Source organism: Micropterus salmoides, unplaced genomic scaffold (genome assembly GCF_014851395.1).
Source record: "Micropterus salmoides isolate LMB-PRFRI ecotype aquatic unplaced genomic scaffold, ASM1485139v1 Ms_hic_scaffold_4379, whole genome shotgun sequence".
In the NCBI taxonomy this organism is placed as follows: Eukaryota; Metazoa; Chordata; class Actinopteri; order Centrarchiformes; family Centrarchidae; genus Micropterus; species Micropterus salmoides.
Window position 1 is genome coordinate 1 of NW_024043794.1, and position 7,184 is coordinate 7,184.

The 7,184-nt window shown below is 50.3% G+C and overlaps 1 long non-coding RNA gene across 1 annotated transcript; it reads left to right on the top strand.

The window, feature by feature from the left end:
• The first annotated feature begins 1,056 nt into the window (after nucleotides 1–1,056).
• Nucleotides 1,057–1,790, top strand: LOC119887846. Its single transcript, XR_005441815.1, has 3 exons — nucleotides 1,057–1,161; nucleotides 1,450–1,486; nucleotides 1,669–1,790. It is a non-coding gene; the product is annotated as an uncharacterized LOC119887846 (long non-coding RNA).
• The last annotated feature ends 5,394 nt before the right edge of the window (nucleotides 1,791–7,184 follow it).

Genomic DNA, 7,184 nt, shown 5'->3' on the forward strand with positions numbered 1-7,184 from the left:
GTGGAGAGAGACTTTATTAACACGGCGTGCTTCACGAAAACACACATCACAACTATAAACATGTTACTATCCTATACTACCTGATGGTACGTAACGCAGCTGGCTGTGTTATGCATGACTACTTCGTACTGAATTAAAGGTTCAGGATACCAAAAACCTTCTAAACATGTCCCAAAACTTTCAAAGACCTTAGAAAGTGTCAAACATCCAAAAACTTCTTCCCAGAACACTTAAAAACTTCCAAACCACATTCTAACTGATTTACAAACCACACTGAGATTATTTAAAAACTTTAAATGTCTGAAACACAACATTTGGCTCAACACATTTCAAGCTTCCTCCTAAAACACTCAAAAACGTCCTTGAACCCTGCACCACAGGTTTAACTCGCTCTTCCCTCACTGTTGTTCGGGTCCCTGAACGCCCCAGGACCCTTTAAGTTCCGTCAGAACTGGGAGCTATGCTAACGCTAGCCGCTCCTTCCCATTAAACCTAATGGGAAACTGGAGCTAGCAGGCTAATGGCGGCGGTTAAACGGAGTTGGAGGCAGCGCTGGAAACTAACAACCGCACTAACGGACACAAATCAACTTTTCTCCTCCTGAACGGACGTTTCTGCTGCTTCCTGCCGGGAAATGAGAGCAGATGAAGACTGCAGACGGAGGAGGAGGAGGAATGGGAGAGTCGGGAGGAGGTTCGGTGTTTTTCGACTTCTCCTCGCCGTTTCCAGCCGGATCAACGCACCGGGAAGCGCTGTTTTCGGCGGCAGGCTCGCTGTCCGGTCACCGCGGTCCTCTGCTGTCCTCCGCCGGGCTCATGTCCTCCTCTGCTCCGTGTTTTTCTCCTCAGATTCCCCGGCTACTCCTCCTGTCGTCCGGCTACGGAGCTCAGCGGCTAACGGCTAACAGGGAGGGGCTTCCGCGGGAAACGGAAGGGGGAGAAGGGACGGGGGGGGGGCTTTATTGTGCCCTTAATAAACAACAACAGCTTCACATTTACACTGGGAGATGCAGAACAACAACAGGAGGGACAGTCATGGAGGATCCAGCAGGATTAAATCACAGCCATGTTCTCCGGCAGACACACACCTGGAGCAGCCGTGTGGCCCCTGCTGGGGCCCGTGTCTGTAATAACTGTCCTTCAGATCAGCTTAAAGATGAAGGTGAAAATCATTACAGGCGAGTCTGTTACTACATTTCCTATGATTCACCAAGAAAGTCCCTAGTTTTAGTATCGTGGATGGTTGTAAGACTTTTTAAAGAAGCGTTTCAGCCCACCCCAAAAAATGCATCACATGTTGCCTTAGAAACTACATTTCAGTCTAATAAGTCAAACAATTCTACCTGCAACAGTATAGATACTAAACAAAAAATAGTCTTGGTCAAAAACTTTACTTTCTTAACTCAAAATAGTTTTTTCTCTCTATATTCTGAATGCACCTGTTTTCCAGACTTGATAACCACCAGGCCTGATCAGGGAGGAAGCAGGTAAACTGATCACATGACTCCTATCTTATCTCTATTTGGTGGAATTGGTGTTGTTACAACTCTCCCCATGTTACAATCACCCGGTCTCCGCTGTATATATTTTATATGTAATACACACTTTTACTGAGCAGATTTAAGTCATGTGTCACCTGCATGTTGGTAACAACGCCTGTGAATTTCAGCCAATAGGAACAGAGTGTGGGCGGGTCTTATTGTCTCCATCATCAGCAGAAGAAGAGGAGTTTCTGTTGAACCGGTTTCTGACAAGATACCAGAGGAGTCCACATTATGCCAGGTGTCGGGAACAGGTGGGTCTGGGGGGGGGGGGTTAGCTGAAGAGGACAAAGCACAACCACCTGTGCACTCTCTGTTTGGGGGAGTGGCTTAGGAGGGAGGCCTGAAGGGGGGTTATATTTTCCACCTGGTTGGATGGATAAATCTCAGTCTCTTCCTGGTTACCTGCCGCAGCTGTGACACTGTGTCAGTGTTCATGTGTTCATGTTTCAGCAACATGTTCTTTAAACTCTGTTGCTAACTGGGGGGGGGCAGACAGAAACAACAGAGGGCTGTCAGGTGTTGGTGAGAGAGGTGAGCTCCATAGAGAATGAACAGAGAGAGAGAGGGAGTGGTGGCAGGTAGAACAGGTTTTGGGCGAGGCGGTCGAGCGAGCTTCACAAACACAGTGATAAGGAGAGAGAGAGGGCGAAGTAGTTAAAGATCAGAGATTTCCTTCAGTCGGTCATCAAAACAGTTTCCACCAGCAGAGGAGAAAACAGGCCACAGCAGCAGAGGACAAGAAGAAGACGAAGAAACTGGTCAAAACAGCAGAGGACGTTGTGTTTTTCTTCAGGAGGAAGACGAGGAGCCTTCGGTGCCGTGAACAGGTGTCAGGTGAAACTGCGTTTTCTGCTCTAAAGTTACCTGATAGCTGGAAATCCTGCTTCATTCAGGAGGAAGTCTTCATAGAGCTCCTTCTTAATTTAACTCAGTTTAACTCCAGGACCTGGTCTGTAACATTCACCTCAGGGAGGCGCTGCAGAGCTAGAGGGAGGTGAGTCAGAAACCACACTCCTCCTCCCTCCTCCTCCTCCGAGTCAGAACTCAGATCTGAATCTCTCAGAACAAACTTAGAAACCAGAGAGGCGCTGCAGAGCTTCACTCAGAATATTCATCATTTTAAGGTTCCTTCAGTATCACAGTATCCATGCTAACTGCTAACAGCTGATGCTAACAGGAGCTGCTAACAGCTGATGCTAACAGGAGCTGCTAACAGCTGATGCTAACAGGAGCTGCTAACAGCTGATGCAGCTACTTTAATAGTTTGAACCATAGACTGTAGATAAAACGATGCGAACAAGCAGCTGATCAGCTGTGAGGGTCTGGGCGTGAGAGCCTAAGCCCCGCCCCTTCCCGTGGATCACCATGGGACGTTGAGCAAAGAACGTTCTTGCTAGTTGTTCCTGGGAGAATGAACTTGCGATGTGTTGAGCACGCAGAGCGCCGCTGACCATCTGAGACGGTGCTTCGTTGCTCGTGTTGCACAACACCGGCTTTGTTACCAGGCAGGTTTGACCTCACGAGGGTGTTGGTGCATGAAGAAGAATTAATAAAAGCTAATAAAAAGTGCTGTAACCACAACTTTACTGTACACTAACAACGTCATGTCAAATATAAAAATAATAATAATAAAACACTACTTCTGTTTATTTTTTCACAAGACCAGATTTTTCTGTCCATCACAGACGTCTCTTGATTTAAGTTAAAACGTTCCAGCTACAGACTGTTTATAGGAACTGGACGTCGTCATGGTGACGTCACCCGTTGGTTTGTGCAGTTTTGAAGCCTCGAGTTTGGCCAATAGGGCGCCGCCATGTTGAGTTTTTGCAACCAGCGGCACCGGACATGACCATATTTGGACAAGACAGTGAAGCTAACGGCCGTGCGGAGCTAGCTAGCTTGCTTAGCGAGGTGCATCTGTTATTCACGTTAACTGTCATTTTAAGGGCTGATAACTTTGTCTTAAAACTAAACGTACTCAGAAAAATGAGCAGCCGACTCCTGATGAGCTTTTTCAGCACCGCTGGTTAAACATACACAGAGCACGGATACGAGTCGCCTCTAGCCTGATTGACAGGTCGCCATGGTAGCGACTTGCCAATCAGCTTGTAGCCCCGCCCTAAAGCCTCCGCTGCTTCCTGGTCTCTGTTCCTCTAAATGGGACCATAATTTACTAAATGAACATCATGTGTGTTGAAGAAGACTTGAAACTAGCGACTGAGACCAGAAACTCATCAGGAAAGTGTTTACTGAGGGAATAAATCAGCTGACAAGTAGAAACATTTTCTCACAGACTTCTATACAATCACACTTCTTTCTGCAGCCGCTGGAGTCGCCCCCTGCTGGCTGCTGGAGAGGACGCAGGTTTAAGTCGCCCCCTGCTGGCTGTGAGAGGACGCAGGTTTAAGTCGCCCCCTGCTGGCTGTTAGAGAGGACGCAGGTTTAAGTCGCCCCCTGCTGGCTGCTGGAGAGGACGCGGGTTTAAGTCGCCCCCTGCTGGCCGCTTAGAGGAGGTGGGTTTAAGTCGCCCCCTGCTGGCTGTTAGAGAGGCGCAGGTTTAAGTCGCCCCCTGCTGGCTGCTAGAGAGGACGCGGGTTTAAGTCGCCCCCTGCTGGCTGTTAGAGAGGACGCAGGTTTAAGTCGCCCCCTGCTGGCTGCGAGAGGACGCAGGTTTAAGTCGCCCCCTGCTGGCTGTTAGAGAGGACGCAGGTTTAAGTCGCCCCCTGCTGGCTGTTAGAGAGGACGCAGGTTTAAGTCGCCCCCTGGCTGCTAGAGAGGACGCAGGTTTAAGTCGCCCCCTGCTGGCTGTTAGAGAGGACGCAGGTTTAAGTCGCCCCCTGCTGGCTGTTAGAGAGGACGCAGGTTTAAGTCGCCCCCTGCTGGCTGCTAGAGAGGACGCAGGTTTAAGTCGCCCCCTGCTGGCTGTTAGAGAGGACGCAGGTTTAAGTCGCCCCCTGCTGGCTCCTAGAGAGGACGCAGGTTTAAGTCGCCCCCTGCTGGCTGTCTAGAGATGCGGTTTAAGTCGCCCCCTGCTGGCTTTAGAGAGGACGCAGGTTTAAGTCGCCCCCTGCTGGCTGTTAGAGAGGACGCAGGTTTAAGTCGCCCCCTGCTGGCTGTCAGAGGACGCGGTTTAAGTCGCCCCCTGCTGGCTGTTAGAGAGGACGCAGGTTTAAGTCGCCCCCTGCTGGCTGTCAGAGAGGACGCAGGTTTAAGTCGCCCCCTGCTGGCTGTTAGAGAGGACGCAGGTTTAAGTCGCCCCCTGCTGGCTAAGAGACGCAGGTTTAAGTCGCCCCCTGCTGGCTGTCAGAGAGGATGCGGGTTTAAGTCGCCCCCTGCTGGCTGTTAGAGAGGACGCAGGTTTAAGTCGCCCCCTGCTGGCTGTTAGAGAGGACGCAGGTTTAAGTCGCCCCCTGCTGGCTGTTAGAGAGGACGCAGGTTTAAGTCGCCCCTGCTGGCTGTTAGAGAGGACGCAGGTTTAAGTCGCCCCCTGCTGGCTGTTAGAGAGGACGCAGGTTTAAGTCGCCCCCTGCTGGCTGTTAGAGAGGACGCAGGTTTAAGTCGCCCCCTGCTGGCTGTTAGAGAGGACGCAGGTTTAAGTCGCCCCCTGCCGGAACACTTGGGGAATTTGAACTGTTCTTGAACCTGAGCCCAGGAAGGCTCTTATTTTGAAAAACAAACGGTTAGTCACAGAGACGACGATTACACATGATGTTCTCCTCCTCTCCTCCTCCTCCTCTCCCCTCCCTCCTCCTCCACTTCTCCCCCTCCCCCACCTCACTCCTCTCCTCCTCCCCCTCCCTTTCCACTTCCCCTCCTCCTCTTCACTCCTCCTCCCCCTCCTCCTCTCCCCTCCCTCCTCCTCCACTCCTCCCACCTCCCCCACCTCACTCCTCTCCTCCTCCCCTCCTCCTCTCCCCTCCCTTTCCACCTCCCCCACCTCACTCCTCTCCTCCCTCCTCCCCCTCTCCACTCCTCCTCCCCCTCCTCCTCTCCACTCCCTCCTCCTCTCCTCCCTCCTCCTCCTCCCTCCCCCCTCCCCCACCTCCCCCACCTCCCTCCTCTCCTCCCCCTCTGACAGTTAATCACTCTCTCTCTCTTTTCCACAGAGCTCTCTCGCCCTGACTGCCTCGAGTCTTTTGATTGGACGGCTGCCTGATTGACTGATTGATGGTCTTTAGCTCCGCCCTCCCGTGACGCACCGCCATGTCATCAAACATCAAAGTCTCCCTTGACAACCCTTACGGTGAGGTGACCATCCCACGGGCTAAGCTCCGCCCCTCCGATGACGTCTCCACGGTGATAGCCAATCCGGTGGCTCTGAGCAGTGACAACCCGTACGGCACGTCAAGCTCCGCCCCACCGCCGCCATATATGGTAAAGGACGCTAGAGAGGGGGAGGAGGGAGGAGGAGGGGAGGTGCCGCGTCTGCTGCTACCGCTGCAGGAGAAGGAAGTGATGTCACAGCAGGAGGCGGATTGTGATTGGCTCAGATTTATTTATTTCCTGTTTCACTGAGGAGGCAGAGGCCATTTTACGTGTCAAACCAGCCCAATATTTAAATCTGTGGACAAGGTCAAAGTTCGTCGAGTGAAGAAGGCCATGGATCCAGCCGAGAGCTCAGGAGCAGTTTAATATATCAATCACCGTTTCATCATCACGGTAACGAGCTGAGAACAACAGGATCAATCATCTTAATGTATTTTAATTAATAAGTATCAATAAGAATTCATATTTAACGTATCAGTACATGATGGACATTAGTGGCGTTGGCGTTTGGATTTAGAAGAATCCGAAAATGAGGAAACTTTATTTTGTCGTCTTGATCTGATTCTTAGATTTTATCCACGTTTTCCTTCCTCGGAGGAAGTGATGTGATTTCAGGAAGTGTTGGAACGTTTCCGTGAAGTATTATATTTTTGAACAGCTAATTTGAACATTTTAGCCTGACGGAGTTTAATCAGAATGATATCTGGATAAAATGGAGGATAGAAACGTTCAACTGTTCATTTGCTGTAAAGTTTTTCTGTTTCTGCTGAAATAAAGTGACTTGTGATCATCTCTTCCCTGACTATGTCTGATTGTCTTAATGAAAGGATAAATAAAATACTTACTCTAAATACAGAGTGAGACCAGCACCCGACCCGGGTCAGCGTCCAGCAGGTCCGGACTCCAGTTTCCACACAGCAGAGAGAGGAGAGTTCAAGCTCTGAGTGACGGCAGGCTGATTGAATGGATCTGACTCTGACAGAGGAGAAATGTTAACTCTGTTTCTCCCAAACCATAAACACATCATCGATCCAAGAGCAGAAACTCTTTGTCACAACTGCTCAGCCTGCATGTCGAGACCCTGAGGAAGAAAGACCAGAGTAGGAGGTTAGATGTGTGCAGCATTTTACAGTGTTAACAGAAGAATTAAATCAAATGGTAATAATGAGGTACAATGCTGACAGGATCAGGCCGGAGGAACCGGAGTCCCCTCACCACATGTTCCCTGCTGCCTCACCTGTTCATCCAGCTACTGTTTCTCTTTGAAGTAAAAACACCAAACATGACCACCTGTATTTCCTTTGGGAACATGGTGGCGCTGTAGTCAGACCTGTGGCGCCTGGTCCTGATCCTCTGACAGAGTCTAACTCTGCAT